Here is a 19,007-nt window from a genome sequence, read left to right as displayed (position 1 = left end):
AACGCTGTATAAGCAATGTTAAGCAACATTAATCAGCCTTTAGCAGCGTCAGACGTTTTTACAGCTCTGACGCTGGTCCTTAGAACGCGCAGGCCCTGGGTTTTTAAAAACGCTTAAAAGCGCCTATGCCCCTTGGAGCTCTTAAAAGCCTGTGTGTGCATGAGGCCATAGAACAACATGTAGGGGCATTTTTAAGCTGCAAGAAAAAAAAAAGCTCCTAAAAGCAGCTGCAAAAACACCCTGTGTGCATGGGGCCTTATGGAAACAATTCAACTCTGTGTATGCTGTTTCGCCGTTAACCTTGGTTTTACATCACTTTGTCCTTTTACATTTCTGATTGATATACAATTGTTATTTAATATTTACAGCGCTGCACTATCTTGAATTTTAGTCTGTTAACATTACTTTAGAACGCTGTAACCTTTTTTTTTCCCCATAAGGCAAAAAGAACCCTGAAGGCTGCTTTTCTAGGTTAAGTCTGTCTGTCAGTCTAGTTTGTCCACAAAACTACCAATCCAAAACAGATTGCACTAACCAAGCAATGTTTCATTTTATTTGGCATATTTGGCATCTGAACTGAAAGGTGCCTTTAGGACGTGGGAATGAGACATGGGAAAAACGAGGCTAGTACTGTATGTCTTATAAGGGAATTAATCATCATTCATAAGCCCAGCCAGGCAGTCACTTCTTGTTGTGGCAGTGCCAGGGGTGAGGCCAATAAATGAAAGTCATCCAAAAAGAATGATGGCATTAATCGGAACAGAAGAATCTCTATTCTTCAGAATAAACTCGATATTCACAGGACTAGTAAAAATGTTCATTTTCTTCCAGCTTCTACAGGACTACTTTGCTATATGTACACCAAAAAGGCAGCGCTAAAATGACACAGGCATTTGGCAGATTTGGCCACAGTTTTCTATGCAGATATCCAATTAGTTTGTCATTGTCCATACCCGGTAAAAAGAACATGGAAAACAAAGGATGCTGTAATTGGTTAAGCAAATTTACCATCTTTAAAAAAAAAAAGCATACCTCATTTTTAACATTAGTAATTAGCAAGTTTAAGGCCCTATTAACACTAGCAGGACTCCAAAGTCGCACGATTTCCAGTGCGACTTTGATTCAACTTTAAACTCTGGATCAAAGTCACATCAAAGTAGTGCAGGCAGCTTTTCAAAGTCGCTGCAACTTTTAAGTCACACTGATTTGAATGGGTGCTATTGAAAAGTATGGGCTGCGATTTGTCATGTATCTTTGATGTCCAAAGTTGCATGACAAGTCGCACAAGTATCAATAGAGCTTTAGGATTCATTACATTGTCATGAGATTCAGAGCGACCCAAGTCACATCTGAAATTGCATCAGTGTGAACCAGGTCTAAAATAAAGCTTCTGAGGAAGGAGAGGGAGTGTAAATAAGAGTCACATTCCACCCAAAATTTTAAGGAAAGGAAAGCAATGGGAAATGAGAAAGAGACAAGTAGTTAAAATCCATTTTTGTGCACATATAGTGCAGCGAAAAAATGATTCCAGGTATGTAAACCATAACCAACAGCCAGTGTAATTGGAATTCACTATAAGACATAATTACTGAAAACTTTCATTAAAAATTTACCTAACATGCCATGAGGTTCTCTGGCGTTACGACCCTCTTTTTTTTCTTTTTTGTTCTCTCCTCGATGAAAGAGATAGTGACACCTTCTATGGATTCCTATGTAGGGTACTACTGAACATCCGAGCATCCCAGGACAGGGTTGCTCTGTTTTTCCCTTTCTTACCCCTGTATGTCCTTTCTCTTCATAGCCCGGGCTTTACAAGCTTTAATTTTGGATAAGCTAATCAGATCTTCTAGCCCACTCTTTTCCCTTCTTCCTTTTCTTCTTCCTTTCCTCCTTTTCCACTTTTCCTCCCTTTCTTGGTTATTCATCAAACCCCTCAGACTTCAGAACATACATGTAAGAGGTTTACTGCATTTTGCAGTTTATTTTCTCAGTCCTCCATTTGTGGCGTGATGTGGACCCACAGACCTACTGTAGGTTTATTATTTTCCCTTTTGCATTGTATGTAAATTACTTACCCATCCCACTGTTTGTAGGTTTTACTGAGCTCATGTGTTATACTGGAGCGGTCATTTTACCACTTTTGAATTTCCTGCATTTTATTGTACCTTTGAAACTCAAAAATATATTCAAACTAAAATGTACCTGAACATTACATATCGGTGAATCAATATAAACAACTTTTGCATATTCACACACACACACAAACACATCTAAACAAATGAATCTGGATAGAGATGCAATTCCAAGTGAAAATATTCAAGTCTGGCACAAAAACCAATGCACTGCTTCATTTCCAGAGCCTTTATTTTGCAGTTTCAGATTTTGCAGAACACAAAATTGCTGACAGGGCCTTACAGCCCTTAATCATTTACAGGAGTTTTCTACAGATGTACAACATTCAAAAAAAGATTGTGCTGAACTTGCTCAAAGCATGCTGAAAACTTACAATAATATTCATGTCTGCTGCCAAATTAAATGCAGTAATGGCTCTATGTATATAAAGCAGACATATAAACATTCGTAGTTCAAAATGCCACTTCTACAGGGCCCAATCTGCATTGATTTAACCACTTAAGCCCCGGAGGATTTGGCTGCTAAAGGACCAGGGGTTTTTTTGCGCTTTTTTACTGCGTGACTTTAACGGACAATTGCGCGGTCGTGCGACGCTGTACCTAAACGAATTTGACGTCCTTTTTTTCCCACAAACAGAGCTTTCTTTTGGTGGTATTTGATCACCTGTGCGATTTTTTGATCACGCGCTATAAACAAAAAAAGAGCGTAAATTTTGCAAAAATAACAATATTTTTCACATTTTTTTATATGAAATTCCCCAAAAAAAAAAGTAAAAATCAAAATTTTTTAACATTTTTCGGCCAATTTGTTTTATGCTACCTATGTTTGGTAAAAAAAATCGCAAAAAGCGTATTTTGATTGGTTTGCGCAAAAGTTATCGCGTTTACTAACAAAGGGAAAGATTTTTGTCATTTTTTTTTTTTTTTTTTTAACGCGTAATGGCGGCGATCTGCGATTTTTTTTTCGGTACTGCGACATTGCGGCGGACAGATCGGACCCTTGACTGACATTTTTGACACTTTTGGGGTTACCAGTGACATTACTGCAGTAATCAGTGCTATACATATGCACTGTTACTGCAAAAATGACACTGGCAGGGAAGGGGTTAACTTTATTGGACAGGGAGGGGTTAAGTGTGTCCTAGGGGCGTGATTCTAACTGTGTAGGGACATTCCTATTGGTGTAAAAGCAAAGATCAACCGTTCTACATAGTAGAACGGACAGATCTTCACTTTTACACAGGGAGAACTGACAGGCAGCTTGTTTACACAAGCTGCTCTGTCTTTCTCCCTTCACAGGAGCGATCGCAGTGTGACTGGCGGACATCGAGTCCGCCGGTCACACGCACTGACTTGCCTGTGAACGAGCCGCGGCGGGCGCGCGCCTCGGCGGGCGCGCGCCCGCCCGCGATAGGCTCGCAAGTCAGTGACAGGCGAGTGATGTACCGATACGTCACTCTGCCTGGCCGGGGCTGACCGCCGCAGTATATAGTCGTGCGGCGGTCGGCAACCGGTTAATAACTCCCCATACAGTATAAGGGTCTATTTAAAAAAAAAATGCTTTAGGTTTGTTAAAATGGCAGCTTCTATTTGCTGCCTTTCTCTGGGTGAATGTAACATCCCCTAACATTTGATCCTAAGAGAAAAATAGCCATAAGAGTTAAAACGGGGCTCGGCAGATCTTGGGCAGGAGGGGCAGCATTTACTGCAACCAATCCCCTTTCCTCCTGCAGCTGCTAAACAGCAACTCACCTTCTCTCACCAATATTCAGCGCCTGTAGGGGAAAAGCGGATTGGTACAAGTAAATGCCGCCCCTCCCATCCCTGCTACTCCTCTTTTGGTTGCCTAGCCTTTGTGTGCTCCTCTGGTATTCCCCCTCCACCCCTGACCCCTCTCTCTCCTTTCTCGCCAGCTGCTTGGGGGGGATGGGGGCCAGTAAATGACGCATTCCTATTCTGGATGAACACAGTGAGTGATCAGTAACGATCGCTCCTGGGCCCATTCATAACTGAAGCATAGTAAACTGTTTACTATGCTTGCGTTTGTGAATGAGCAGGAAGCTGCTCAGCACAGAGTACTTTCCATTCATTCACTGCCCAGTGCTGCTGAAGCTGCAGAGAAAGGGACTGGGAAATCTCTGTCTCTTTATCTCAAAAGTGAGACATCAGGGTTCTGTCTAGATCCCTTATAGATAACCAACTAACCCCCCCCCCCCTTAATAAAATTGACAGAAAAATACATAAAATCGGAATATTGTACAAAATAACAAAAAATAAATAAAAACAAACTACTAAGAGCCGGTTCACACTACCGCGACCAGAAAGTCGCCCCGTGACTTTGAAGAGACTTGTTTAGAGACTTGGAAGAGACTTGGAAGAGACTTGGAAGAGACTTGTGCACTACTTTGAAGAAACAGGCAAATGTGTCTGTGGGGAATGCCTGGCTAATTTCTTTCTTCTTCCTGGAAAGTCTGATAACAAGTCGCTGTAATTAAGATAAGGAGGCGACTCCCATTGAAGTATATGGGACAAGTCGGGTCGCCTCAAAGTAGTACAGGACCCTTTTCTGAAGTCGGAGCAACTTCAGTAGTGCCAATTAAGACAGCACTGATTGATTAACATTGCTTTTGTTATGTCAAGCGACCTGGGGCAACACAAGTCGCCTCACAAGTCGTGCTAGTGTGAATGGGCTCTAACACTATCCTCTGCCCTACTCACACCGTCCACTTCTAAAGGTGTCCGTTTTTATTTTTAGTGTCACTTGTTTTAATATATTTTTCCCTACTAACATATTATGTTTTCCCTACTATTTAGTTAGGCCTTGCTAGTTAATTTCTTAAAAAAAAAAAAAAAGCACTGAACCCCAGTGATCTGTTGTCCATCAAACTCAGAGAGATGGATTTTAAGTACAAAAATCCCATTTTCTCTTTCATTCATCGACAGACACAGCTCTCTATAAATTATAACTAGTGGAACGTCCAAAAGCTGCGCCAAAAGGAAAATGAGGGGTGGGGAAAATCCCAAGACTAAACATAAGAGCCCTTAACCAGGACACAGGAACCCCGTCTGAAAAATAAAGCTTTTAAAGAAAAAACACCCCTAAAGAGGGAACAGCCCCTCTTAACCACTTACCGCAAAGTGACGTAGATCTACGTCGGCAGACTTTGCGGGGGTATACCAGGATGATGCCTCTAGCTAGAGGCACCATGCTGGTACCGTGGTTAACAGCCGACGGTCGGCTTTCCGTCGGTAATGACTGATGCGGCGTGGGAGCCGCTTGATCGTTACCCGGGTGAGCGGGAGGGGACGCCCCCCCACCCCTCACGCCGCCTTACGCGACTTTGTTCGGGGCTCCCGTCCCACCGGGAGCCCCGAGCACCCAGCCGGCACGTCCGCCGGCTGGATGGAGTCCCGATCTAAGCCGGAAATGGCTTCGATCGGGTCTCCGATGACGTAACCCGGAGGCAGCGTCCATGACGTCACTTCCGGGTTACTGTGCTGCAAAAGGCGGCAAATTTAAAAATAGCTGTATGCAAAAACGCTGTTTTCGGCATTTTGCATACATGGAAGTGTAGTGGAGGGGTCTAGGGTCTTTTAGACCCTCGATCCCTCCATAAAGAGTACCTGTCACTGCATATTGCGGTCACAAGGGATGTTTACATTGCTTGTGACAGCAATAAAAGTGATCAAATTTTTATTTTTTTTTAAAAACCTGTAATAAAGTTAAAAAAAATAAAATAAATAAATTGAAAAGAAAAAAAGGTGTGCGCAATTTTAAACCGTAACATGTTGGGTATCTATTTACTCGGAATGACATCATCTTTCACAATATAAAAAAAAAATGGGCTTTCTTTACTGTTTAGTATTTTTTAAATGCAGTGAAATGTGATTTTTCTACAATTTTCCAAAAAAATGGCGTTTTAAAGACCGCTGCGCATATACCGCGTGACAAAAAATATTGCAGTGACCGACATTTTATTCTCCAGAGTCTTTGCTAAAAAAATATATTTCCTGACAGACTCCATGGCAGCACACGTATGGGTAGGCTCCGCCTCCTCTCCTACCCTATAGGACCCCACTCCCATAAATCTTTGCTCCATACCAGGAGCCGTGTTCCTTTTTCGTCCTCCTCCTGCGAGAAGGAAGTCTTACCTTATAGGACGTCTATCGGTTTCAAGCGAGCTGGTGGCGTGTGGACCTTGTTCATGTCGGATGCCTCCTGTTTTATGTCCAGCAATCTCGATATTTATCGGGTGGACCCGGGCAATATTATTTTAAAATGCTGAAGATGCCGTAAATCCTGAATGAGAGGTGGGCTGCATTGATGGCCAATACGTCCTTGCTATTGAGCAGATAGGCCCTGGTGCCCTGTCACACACGCATGAATTCATCCAGGCCTGAGACTGTTCGTTTATCGTCATGGTGGTAAAGTATAAAACTTTCTTTTGGTTTCATTGCATTTCCTGTTTGTGCGGTGGAGCGCTCCTGCGTTCCAGATCGTCGCTTAGGCTCCTCCCCCTGCCTCGCTGGACCTTCAATTGGTTGTCCAGGATGAGGCTTGGCCCTGGTATCGTCTGCGCATGCGCGCGCATCGCTCCCGATCTCCTATGACGATATTGCGTCGTTTGGGGCATGGCTTTGCGGCGCCCGGGAGATTTAAGCAGCTGTCATTCCTGTTTACAATGGGATGTCTGCGGGCGTTGCGGTGGCTTCCCCGTGCTGTCTCTCTGCTCTTCAGCGGTGAGTCATGCTTTGATCCAGGTGCCATTTGGGGTAAAAGGGTTGGTGTGGAGACGAAAGTCAGTACATGTATGCTTACTTTCTTCCTGTGCAGGCTTTTGCTTCTATCTGCAAATGGATGCTTCACCACCCCCCGGTGGCCAGTCCCTGCGCAACAGGTGAGCTAGTTTTTCTTAACCCTTACCTGCTTGCGTTGGCTGGTGGAATGGAGCCTAAGTGTGTTTTTCTTTCCCTATTCAGCCCTTTTAGGTCTGACCAACGCCCTATTTCTGGATCAAAGGATCGTTCTCCTTCAGCCCATCGGCATTCTTCATCAAAGTCTGGTCATAGGTCTAGCTCCAGGTCTAAACGACATGAGCACACTTCCAGTTCAGTCGCTCCGCGGCAATCCCGCCATTCTGACCGCAGTTCAGGGAAATCATGCTGGGGCTGTCGAGCCCATATGCCTGAGGATAGATCCCTATGTGATACCTGTTATTCCAGGGTTTTGAGGGAAAAGCAAGACACTGCACAACCAGTGGAGGCTATGGTCAGGCGGATTGTAAAAGAATCCCTTAGAGATTGGGATTCGAGCAGGCTTTCGGGTCACTCTTCAGAGGCTCCTGGTTTCCTCCCAAGGGATGAAGTGGAGCCAGGTACCTCACAACCAAGTCGTCTGTCAGAAGATTCTACAGACAGTGAAGATGATTTGGCAGACCAGAATGTAGGTTTTGAACTTGCTATGGTCCCACCGCTAGTTAAGGCGGTTAAGGAGGCATTAAAATGGGAAGATCCAGCTGAGTCCCCAGCTAAACAGAAGAAATACTTCAAACATCTCAAAAAAGAGCGTTCCCATTTTCCCCTCCTAGGGGAATTGGGAGAAATTATTACAGACGAGTGGCAGGGAGTTGAAAAGAGAAACTCTTTGTCATCTAAGGTCTCCAGAATGTATCCCTTTAAGGATGATAAGGTGAAACATCTAGACTCCGCTCCCACGGTGGATGCGGCCTTGATGAGGTTGGTGAAACACGTAACCTTACCATTGGAAGACTCAGTCTCATTCAAAGACGCTCTTGACAGGCGGATTGACACAGATCTTAAGAAGATTTATCTCTCCGCAGGTATGGCGTGTAAGCCGGCTCTGGCTTTGGCAGCCACATCCAAGGCAATGGAAGCCTGGGTAGACAGCGTGGAGGCTACACTTCAGAGTGTCTCCGAAGAGGTGGCCAGGAGTTCAGCCATTCAGGAGTTGAGACTGGCAACGGCTTTCTTGGGTGAGGCATTCATTGATATAATCCGCTTGGCGGCGCGGGTCATGCTGTCCTCTGTCACGGCCAAACGCGCCTTGTGGTTGCGCCCCTGGTTGGCCGACCCTGCCTCTAAGCAGGCCTGGTGCAAAATTCCCTTTGAGGGTTCCTCCCTCTTTGGTAATAAACTGGACAGTGCTATTACCCGTGCCACTGGTGGTAAATCTGGTTTCCTTCCCCAGGATCGCCGGTTGATAGATCAGAGAAGACCTCAAAACAGACAAAATCCTGATCGTGCCAGATAGGCCCGTTTTTACAGGCCCGGTCGTGAGTTCAGGAAGAACTGGAAGCGCCCTCAGTCTACAGGGCAGAAGTTCTCCAAAGGAAAATCTTCAGCAAGCCGAGAGGCGACGAAGTCTTTTTGACATCGAACCTGTCCAGACGGTGCGGGTAGGCGCACGCTTGCTTCAGTTTGCGCACGTCTGGGCAGCCTCGATCGAAGATCAATGGGCCGTCAGAACCGTATCACACGGACATGTGTGGATTTTCGACAGAAGCCCCATTCTTCGCTTCATTCCTACGGCCTTACCCCGTTCAGAAGAGAAGAAGTCAACTCTTCTTACATATGTAGAATCCCTGGTTGCCCAGGGTGCGGCAGTGCCTGTCCCAACCGAGGAACGGTTCCAAGGCATCTACTCTCCGCTCTTCATGGTCTTGAAGAAAAGCGGCTCTTGGAGGCCGGTTATAGACCTAACACACCTAAACACCTTCATCAAGAAAGAGAGGTTCAGGATGGAAACACTTTTTACAATTCAGCAAGTGGTACAGCCAGAGGATTGGATGATATCCATAGACTTGAAAGATGCCTACTTTCACGTCCCAGTCGCAGCAGAAATGCAAAAATTTCTCCGATTCGCAGTGGGTCAGGTGCATCTTCAATTTACCTGTCTCCCTTTCGGGCTTACCACATCACCTCGAATCTTTTCCAAAATCTTACTGGCTGTAGTAGCCCTGATCAGAGCAAAAGGGATTCGTCTTTACCATTACTTGGACGACTTGCTCCTTCTGTCAGAACATCAGGATCAAATTCTGCTTCACAGATCTCAAGTAATTTCCACCCTTCAAGAGTTCGGGTGGCTCCTGAATTTGGAAAAAAGTCATCTGGAACCCACGAAGTCATTGGTCTTCCTAGGGGCCCTCTTCAACACTTCCAGAGGCACTATCTCCCTTCCATTAGAGAAGATTCCGACAATTCGCAACAGGATTCGTCCGGCATTATCAGCCTCTCATCTCCGGGCGTCCCAGTGCATGAAGATAATTGGGACCATGGTTTCCACGGCTCCCATGGTGAAGTGGGCACAGTGGAAGATGAGGCCCTTTCAGATGGGATTCCTCCAACAATGGAATTTCGAGAATCCAGAAGTCCTCATTCGGATAACTACGTCCATGAAGGACAGCTTAACCTGGTGGCTTCAGCGAAAGAATCTTTTAAACTGCCATTCAATCGTTCCAGCGTCCTGGTTGGTCATGACCTCGGACGCCAGCAGGACGGGATGGGGAGCGCATTGCCTGTCGGAGGTGGCCCAGGGCAGATGGGACTTCCCTACATACGGGGTGGTCTCGAATGTGCTGGAGCTTCGGGCAGCGTTCTGTGCTCTCCAGGCCTTTCAGCATCTGGCGACCGATGCCTCGGTCCTCCTAAGACTGGACAATACGACAGCCGTCGCCTACATCAAGAGACAAGGGGGCACCCGCAGTCCTTCTCTTCTGAAAGAAGTGAAACCTATTATGGATTGGGCTCAAAGACATCTGTCCAACTTGTCAGCCGCCTATCTTCCGGGTGCCCAGAACGTCCAGGCAGACTTCCTCTCTAGGTCTGCTCTGGACAACAACGAGTGGTCACTCCATCCAGAGACCTTCATATGGGTCATGTCTCTAGGTTACCGTCCAGAGGTAGATCTGTTCGCATCTCCAAGCAATGCCAAACTGGAGAGATTCTACACGAGGTGGCGTTATCCCCAGGCCTACGGGGTAGACGCCCTGACGGATCATTGGAATTTTCAAACGGCTTACGCGTTTCCTCCAGTGCCAGTCATCTTCAAGTTTCTTCACAGACTCAGGACAGAGAGAGTGCAGATCATAGCGATTCTTCCCTTCTGGCCAAAGAGACCGTGGTTTCCTCTGTTGCTCCAGCTGAGCTGTCGGGACCCAATACCTCTGCCAGTCAGGCCGGACCTTCTGTCCCAAGGGCCTATTCTTCACCCAGCACAGCTTCATCTCATGGCATGGCTGTTGAGAGGGAAAGATTGAAAGCGTTCGGTTGTCCAAACGAGGCAATCGCTACAATGATGAGTGCCAGAAGACCCGGCACGAACAAGGTCTATGAAAAAATCTGGTCCAAGTTTAAGGATTATGTGGATAGCAGATCTAGCTCTGTCTCTGACCCAGGAATCCAGGATATTTTGGGCTTCCTCCAGTCCGGTCTGGACCTGTCATTGGCAGTAAGCTCCCTTCAGGTCCAAATTTCAGCCATTTCGGCCTTCACTGGGACTGCATGGGCGAAACACTCCCTGGTTCGCCAGTTCTTCAGAGGCGCTACTAGGTTAAGACCTCCTAGAAAGCCCAGGTTCCCTAAGTGGGATCTTCCTACGGTCTTGGAGTTTCTTTCCTCACTCACCTTGAATCAGAAGGATCCATTCTTCCTTAAAAACATCTCCATGAAAACAGCCTTTCTGGTGGCTATTACTTCGGCCAAACGGGTTTCTGAACTCGGTGCCTTGGGTTACAAGGAACCATTCCTTACGTTTTTCCCTGATCGGGTAGTATTGGTTCCGATGCTTGGCTCCAATCCGAAAGTAATGTCGGTATTCCATGTCAACCAGGAAATTGTCCTACCCACGTTCAAATCTCAAGATGAAAATTCTGTCCATCCTTTGGACGTGGGGGAAACTCTTCGGCTATATCTGGAGACTACAGCTCCTTTCCGCCAGTCAGACCATCTTTTTGTCCTCATCTGTGGAAAAAACAAGGGCAAACAAGCTTCCTCAAGATCTATAGCAAGTTGGATAGTTCAGACCATCCAGTGGGCATATAAAGCCAAGGGACTGGCTCCTCCAGAGGTGGTGACAGCTCATTCCACTAGAGGGATCTCTACGTCGTGGGCAGCTTCTCTTCATGTAGCTCCTGATGTGATTTGCAGAGCGGCTTCTTGGTCATCAATTCATACCTTTATGTCGCATTACTGTGTTGAACCGGCTTCTTTATCTTCGGTCAACTTTGGTTTAAAAGTCTTGTCTGTTGACGGTGCAAATTAAACCTTTTTCTGTTAAACCAGCAGTTACCCGCCCGGGTGTGTATGGCTAGTTATTTCCCATACGTGTGCTGCCATGGAGTCTGTCAGGAAAACGGAAAATTTATATCAATACTTACCGTAATTTTCCTTTCCTGATGGACTCCATGGCAGCAGGAGTCCCCTCCCATCTGCTGGAGTAGTTCTAGTTATGGAACACGGCTCCTGGTATGGAGCAAAGATTTATGGGAGTGGGGTCCTATAGGGTAGGAGAGGAGGCGGAGCCTACCCATACGTGTGCTGCCATGGAGTCCATCAGGAAAGGAAAATTACGGTAAGTATTGATATAAATTTTCCGTTATAATGTTTGGGGGTTCCAAGTAGTTTTCTAGGAAAAAATACTGATTTTAACTTGTAAACAAAAAAGTGTCTGAAATAGGGCTGGGGCTTAAGTGGTTAAACAGCAGCCTGCAAAACTTTGCGGCCAAAAGAGGCATCCACAGATGCCAAAGTATCTACCTTAAAGAATATTGTAAAGGTATGCATGAACGACTGAGTGGCCACCTTGCAAACTTGCGATATTGAAGCCTGATGATGGAAGGCCCAAGAAGCACTCAGCGCCCTAATAGAATGTACCGTGACATAGAAAGGTAGAACCTGAGCATTAATGAAATAGGTCTGAGTCACCGTCTGTCTGATCCATCTGGAGATGATAGCCAAAGAAGCAGCCAGCCCCTTTCTTGGTCTGTCCGTAACCACAAAAAGCGAGTCAGACCTCTGAAAAGACTCAGTAGCTGCCAGATACACCCAAATTGCATGAACCAGATCCAAAGTATGCAAGGCAAATTCCTTGGGAAGAGCCGGCTTGGGACACAAGGAAGGCAACACAATGTCCTCATTCAAATGGAAGTCAGAGACAACTTTTGGCAGGAATGATGGACAGGGACGAAGAACCACTTTATCCCCATGGTGGCAATAGAGACCGCACAGGTGGAGCCACATGTCAAACCCACTAAATGAAGGTACGCACTAAAGAGTGCGTGGCTAGGAGTTGCTGAAAGAAGATTGCCAGGGCAGACAACTGGCCCTTGATGGTAATTAAGGCCAACTTCTGATCAAAGCTCTGTTGAAGAAACGTTAAGATTCGAGCCACAGACAAGGATCGAGGATGAGCGTCAATCAATTAACACCAAGAAATGTACGCTTTCCTCATACAATGGTATATCTTGCTGGAAGACGACTTCCTCGCCTTTACCATAGTAGGGATCACTGATCCAGACAGACCTCTATCCCTCAGTCCTGGGTTTCAATAGCTAAGCCATTAAAACCAGCGACTGTAAAGCAGGATGGTAGATCAACCCTTGGGACAACTGGTCTTCTCTGAGAAGAAAGCCCCCAAGGGACGTTTACAGCCACCAGGATGATTGGAAAATCCTTGCTCTTGATTCCTCGCAGGAACTGCGGAAGAAGCCTTAGCTGAGGATGATACTGGCCTTACCGTGGCCCTTGGATGCCAGCGGCATCTATCACAGGACCCCGTGACCTCGTCACAAACTTCGGTATCCTTCTGTGGAGCCGAACCTGCTAAAGGCACTGGATGTAAGACTGTGCAAACAGAACTGTCTTAAAGGTGGACACCAACAGACTCAGAACCTGTATGCAAAATGGGAGAGAAAACTATGTGTGTGACAGCAGCTGGTGAATCACGGCCTGTGGCCCCTGAAGTTCGTGCTGAGGAAGGACCACCCTGGTCAGAAATATAATCAATTCCCTCCCGAGAGTAAAACAAAAAAGATATAAGGAAGGAGAAAATTGCTAGGACCAGAGATCCCAGCCGGGAGTCTAAGTCCTTACTACTGACTAGACAGATAAAAATTGATTACCTAGAGCAGAGGGGGGGTTATATACCAGCGGAGGATGGCCCATGGGTATAGCCAGGTGTTTTTTGTTTTGCCTAGCCCTACTCCTGGAGGAGGCAATATAACCCACTAGTTATGATTTCTGGAGCGCTGTGTCTGTAGATGAACTAAAGAGAAAGGTTGTTTTTCTTCTAATATGTGACCAGCAGCAGAGGATTAGAAGCTCATCCTGCTTATGTTTCCCTGCAGATAGGCTGGGAAAGATCTGGGTCATGCGACAGCTGTATATCAATTAGTAAAAAGGTACTTAATTTTTTTTTAGTTAGATTTTTTTTTTTAAAACAGTGTGTGTTTAGTATCACTTTAAAGGAGAAGTCCAGCCTAACGCTAAAATCGCTACATCTATAGACATCCACAATCTAATATTAACCTATCTAGCCCTGTAAAGAAGAAATCTGTATACATACCTTTTCTGAAGCCGATCCAATCCCACGCTTAGCTGTCAGCTGCGGCTTCGCTGTGGAGGCGGGCGCAGAGGAGGCAGCCAACAACGGAAGTCACATAGTGACTCTTTGGGTGATGACACTTCCCATTCATTTCACAGCTGTGGTCAGCTGTGTCCTCTGCAGAGCTTCCACCACTGGAGACCGGACCGGAGCAGCTTCAAAAAAAGGTATGTATATGGATTCCTTCTTTACAGGGTTAGATAGGTTAGTCTTAGACCCTGGATATCTATTGATGTAGTGATTTTAGTGTTAGGCTAGACGTCACCTTTAAGGATCAATGTATATATGAAAATTTCCTGCATTATCAGGTATTCTGGTTAAGGCCAAGAGAGCACTTTGACCCGAGCGGCCTCATTTTATCAATAGGGAAATGTAAAACCTAATAAACTGTGGAGAAATTATCTCCTTTTAACTCCTCTTGTGTGCTCTTCCCATTCATGTTCCCATTTTACTTTAAGTTTCCAAACCTCAAAGGGTCATTCCTTGAAAAAATCTGGGCAGGGTTTTCTCTCAAAATTTGTGTGATCTACCAGATGTTAAAGGTTTCGCAAATCAGGGTGTGTCTCCACTGCAGATGTAACAAGAAAGCACTTCACAAAAAGGGGTAATTTCCTTAATAAATTAAAACTGATGGAAGGAAAATATGCTGGAGGCACTGCATTATGACCCATTCAGTCAAATGAATTACATATCTTAAGGACCATCATCAAATTCATGCTGATCATTTATTTGACTTAAAATTCTCTCCAAACACAGCCATAACAACTACTTACTGAAGAAGATTCACTAAATCATAACAACATATTTCATATTGCCCACCAGGCTATTCCTGTCCATGTTATTTACTTTATTAGAAACAGACACGTTAGCAAGCAGGCTTTATTATCAGGAAACGATATATAACAAACTCATCTGGTGCATCTTCATTCAATTTAGTCTCTGTTACTATGAAAAAGTGGTATTGCAAGTAAGGCTTACCAACATATAAAATTATGATTAGCCCTAATTAGAAGCCTAGACATTATCTTAAAATAGATTGAATTAAAAAAAAAAATATATATGAGTTTCTATTCTGGGAAAGCACAAATTTGTTTCAAAACCACTTGAAGACCTGTGATTTTCTTGCACTTTTTGTACATAATGTAAAAATAAGTTTTTTTTTTTGTGCTAGAAAATTAGTTAGATTTTTTTTTTTTTTTTTTTTTAAAGAGGTCCTAAACAATTATTTGTGGATTTGCAATTTTTTTATTTCACATGGTATTTACGAAACGTTTCTTCAAATGCAATTATTTGGGAAAAAAAACACTTTTTAAAATTTTAATGCAAAAAAAAAAAAAAAAATACATAACCCAATTTGTAACATATAAAAGATGATGTCATGCCGAAGAGATAGCAAACATGTCACGCTTTCAAATTGCGCAGGCCCACGCAGCAGAAACAAACTACGTAAGTTTTACTATTCATAGGCGAGGCTTTAAAAGCCTTTACAAGTTACCACTTTATATTTACAGAGGAGGTATAGTGCTAGAATTACTGCCCATGATCTGATGTTCGTGGCGATATCTTGCATGTGTTACAATGGTTTTAGACTATAATATCCAGTATGGGGGTGTGGAACAGGTCATAAGTAAATACTGGGAAAAAATGGGGATAAAAGGTTTTAGGGATAATTATCCCCCAGAAAAGTAGACTGGAGGAAATGTCGTCCAAAATTTACATGTACCAAACAGCCTCCTTTAGACTGGGGAGCCTCCGCAACCTTAAACGATGCATAAAAAATAATAAAAAATGGGGATTACAGACAATCATCCTGGAATAGGCTACAAAAATGAAGACTCAACTCTTGTTAACAACTGCAAAAAAAGACAAATTTTATTGGTAGCACATTAAAAAAGAGCTAAAATCATATGCTGAGATGCAGACTTGTGAACCCGCAAATGCGGCAAACAATGCATGTACGCTCACACTAACACACATGCAATGGACCCCATCCATCCACTGAAGCCACAAGCACCGGTTCTCATGTATGGGAGTGACAGGTCCAAATTCAGACACTATGTCACAACTTCCAAGCCATGGACTGTAGGTGCATACAATGCCAATAGCTTAACTCTCAAAAAATGCGAGTAAAGGACAAATTCTTCATGTATGTAGAACCTAAAGGACAGGATGAGAGGAGTCAAACAAGGTTATTAGCATAAGCCATCACAGACATCTGGTACAATGATATGTAGTGAGCATCCTGTTCCTCCTATATTGGCAAAAATCATCCATTCATCAATATGAAATGCAGGACTACAAACAATGAATGTGTGGGGTATATCACCCTGGATTTAGGGCTTAATGACAACGTTACAAGCCTCTAGACAGATGGTGCAAGTAGATGTCCCTATATCACTTGGAAAAGGAACTTGGGTAAGTCCTTTGGATGAAGAGAGTCCTTAAGACAGAGGCAATAAAAGTCTGATTAAAACAGATGATTGTAACTGAGTCAACGGGTGGGTGGAGGGGCAGCTTATGTGGATGTAAACAGGGAGGCAAGGATTGGACCAACTGCAGATTGGAGGGGGGAACAGAGAAGAGGGGGGAGAGAGCGGTGTTGGTAGATGATTACTTATATTTCAACACAGTCAAATACCGCAGATGCAGAGCCCTTTCAGGGCTGAAGTCTCTCTTACCAACCCCTCAGTATGCCCCAGATGCTCCAGCAGGTGCTGATGTACTACACTTCCACACCTCTATTGCGGCTGTTCTGGTGTTCCCACCGTATGTTTTTCTCCAGGTCCTGTCGCCTTATGCACGCCAGGTCTGGGCTGCAGGTGCCATCCCTCATAGCCGCATCACTTCCTGTCCTCAACGTCAGGACGTCCTGACGAAGCGTGCCTCACGCACGTGAAACGCGTCGATGTCACACGCTGTGTCCCACACATCCACCAAGCTAAGCCTAAGCTTATCTCCTTTGCGGACTTTGACATCTGCATTTCTTCTGAGAACACTTCCGGGTTGAGGACAGGAAGTGATGCGGCTATGAGGGATGGCGCCTGCAGCCCAGAACTGGCGTCCCCAATATAAGCCACGCCCCATAGAAGCGTAGGAAAGGAAGACAGGATTGTCTCCTTCAAGGTGCCAGCCTCAATGTGTGCCTTAATCTGGGTTAGCCAGTACTTCAGATTACGGGCAACCACCGTCATAGCCATGGTGGGTTTAGGATTCCCCAACGAGAAATTCTAGGTCTTTTTAAAGGACAGAATCCATCCTTTTATCCATGGGATCTGAAGGAGAACCCATATCTTTGAAGGCTAGGTCTGTCTGCCTTGAGACCTGAGAGAAGGCCGTGTCCAATTTTGGTGACTTGTTCAACACTGATGAGTCTTCCTCAGAAAAGGGAAATCTCAGTTTCAGGGCCCTAGAAAAAAAAAAAAGAAAGGCCTCCTCTTGGGATCCTGCCATTCCTTTTTCTCCGCTTCCACCAGGACTTCATGTACCGGAAAGACCCTCCTTTTTTGTTTGCCTAGGCACTGGTACATCTGGTCATGAAGAGATAAAGTCCTCTTCTGTTATTGGATTCCCAAGGTGGTGTGGATAGCTCCCAAAAGATCTTCCACCTCTTCCAGGGTTAATTTGTACCAGAAGTTCTAGTGGATTCACTATCCACCCCTTCTCCCTCTGACTCCCCCTGGGAGCCTAAAGGTGTACTATCACGCTCTTCACCCTCTTTTTCAGTGCCCCCTGCTGTTCCTCAACTAGTGGAGGGTACCACCGGTGGGGGGTGGAGCAATCTCCTGCTGTGCTGGCTGAGGGGGATCTGGGGCTGAGAAAACTGTAAATTCGAAAATAAATCCTTAAAGGATTGAAAGGTGCTGGAAAGCTTGCATGATGGGCATCTGTTCTTGGAGATATGTGGCGATTTAGACTTGTCTGAGGCCTTGTAACACAAAAGAAATGGACAAAGACTAGGCACCCATACTAGGCGCCGCAGCACACGCAAGCACAGCATGCCCCTTCAGGAGTGTACCAAGGACCGACCAACACCAGGGTCCCAGAACCACCACCACAGATCACCCCTTCCTCCAGACCACCGGGGGGGGGGGGAACTACACCATGGAGCTAGTGAGGGGAAGTGAACAGGACCACAGGGTTCTCCTTACCTTGGAATGGCTGGTGCTGGCTTCACTTGGAGCAGTCCCTGTGGCCTGTGCCTCTGACATCTCCAGGAGTGGTCACAAGCCTGCTGTGCCTCCAGCTGTCCTCCAGCGTTCAGCTCGCACCAGCCCATAGTCCAGTCCACTCTTAAAAACCCCCATGGCCGGAACCGGAAGTGATGTCACCCGCCACCCGGTCTAGACGGAAGCTCCATCTGCTAGCAGCAAGATGCAGAAGGACCGGTCGCACCTCCGCAGCACTCCATCGAGCGACAAAGAGCAGATCCCCGCAGCCTTGGAAACCCCCTGAGGAGAAGCTAGTGACGCCAGGCAGCCCAATTGGTAATCTGGGCTCCCTACCCAGACCCTTAGCCACGCATTGAAAGAGACCTTAGTCTCCTCCTGACAGGAAACACAGCCTCACTGGCTGTTTCAGCCCTGGTTCCTGGCAATGTCTCCCAACCGGAGGAAACACCAGAACTGAAAGGCACCGGCTGACAGGGGGTTTAAATCTACATGGTTGAGGTGGAGTTTCCTGAGAAGGGAGGAGCCAAGGTCTCTCAGATGTGGCTGTCCTGAAAGACGAGAGAGGAAAAATCGCCAATGCTTTAACATGCTGTAATGAACCGGATGGTGCAAAGATAAGAATGTGGGTGGAGCTTCCCTTTAACTTGCAATGATGAGCTCACAAGTTGTGCCTGCAGTTTGTAGTGTCATGGCTGATCAATTCCCCTATGTCTATGTATTTATTCACCTATCTTCTCCCTATTTGCTCAATGCAACATTTTGTTTCTGGTCATGCAGTATCCAATCTATGCATCACCATTTCCTTGGGGTTTTTAATCACAAATGTGGGAGTGCTAATGTAATGAAAGACTGTATGGTGATCTCCCTGTTAATTGCTCTGCTTCTTTGTGTCTGTCAGATCTAATTACCATTTAGGTCTCACCTAAAGAGCATTTGACTGAGAGACCCAGGGACTGTGGGATATATAGTTTCTTCCTGTATGTCATTTTTAAGACTACAGGTCACGCATTAACCTGTGCAGTGCCACACAGCATTCCTTATATTTAAAACACAAAAGGAACGGCTAACAAAAGGAAAGTGAATATT

At 45.4% G+C, this 19,007-nt stretch overlaps 1 protein-coding gene across 1 annotated transcript in view; it reads right to left on the bottom strand.

Annotated features, from left to right (window-relative positions):
* SH3PXD2B (SH3 and PX domains 2B) overlaps window positions 1–19,007 on the bottom strand; it is a 273,034-nt gene that overhangs the window by 134,818 nt on the left and 119,209 nt on the right. The gene's annotated exons all lie outside the window — the stretch shown is intronic.

This window comes from Pelophylax lessonae, assembly GCF_965119305.1.
Source record: "Pelophylax lessonae genome assembly, chromosome: 4".
NCBI lineage: Eukaryota > Metazoa > Chordata > Amphibia > Anura > Ranidae > Pelophylax > Pelophylax lessonae.
This window is presented reverse-complemented; position numbering and strand designations above follow the sequence as displayed.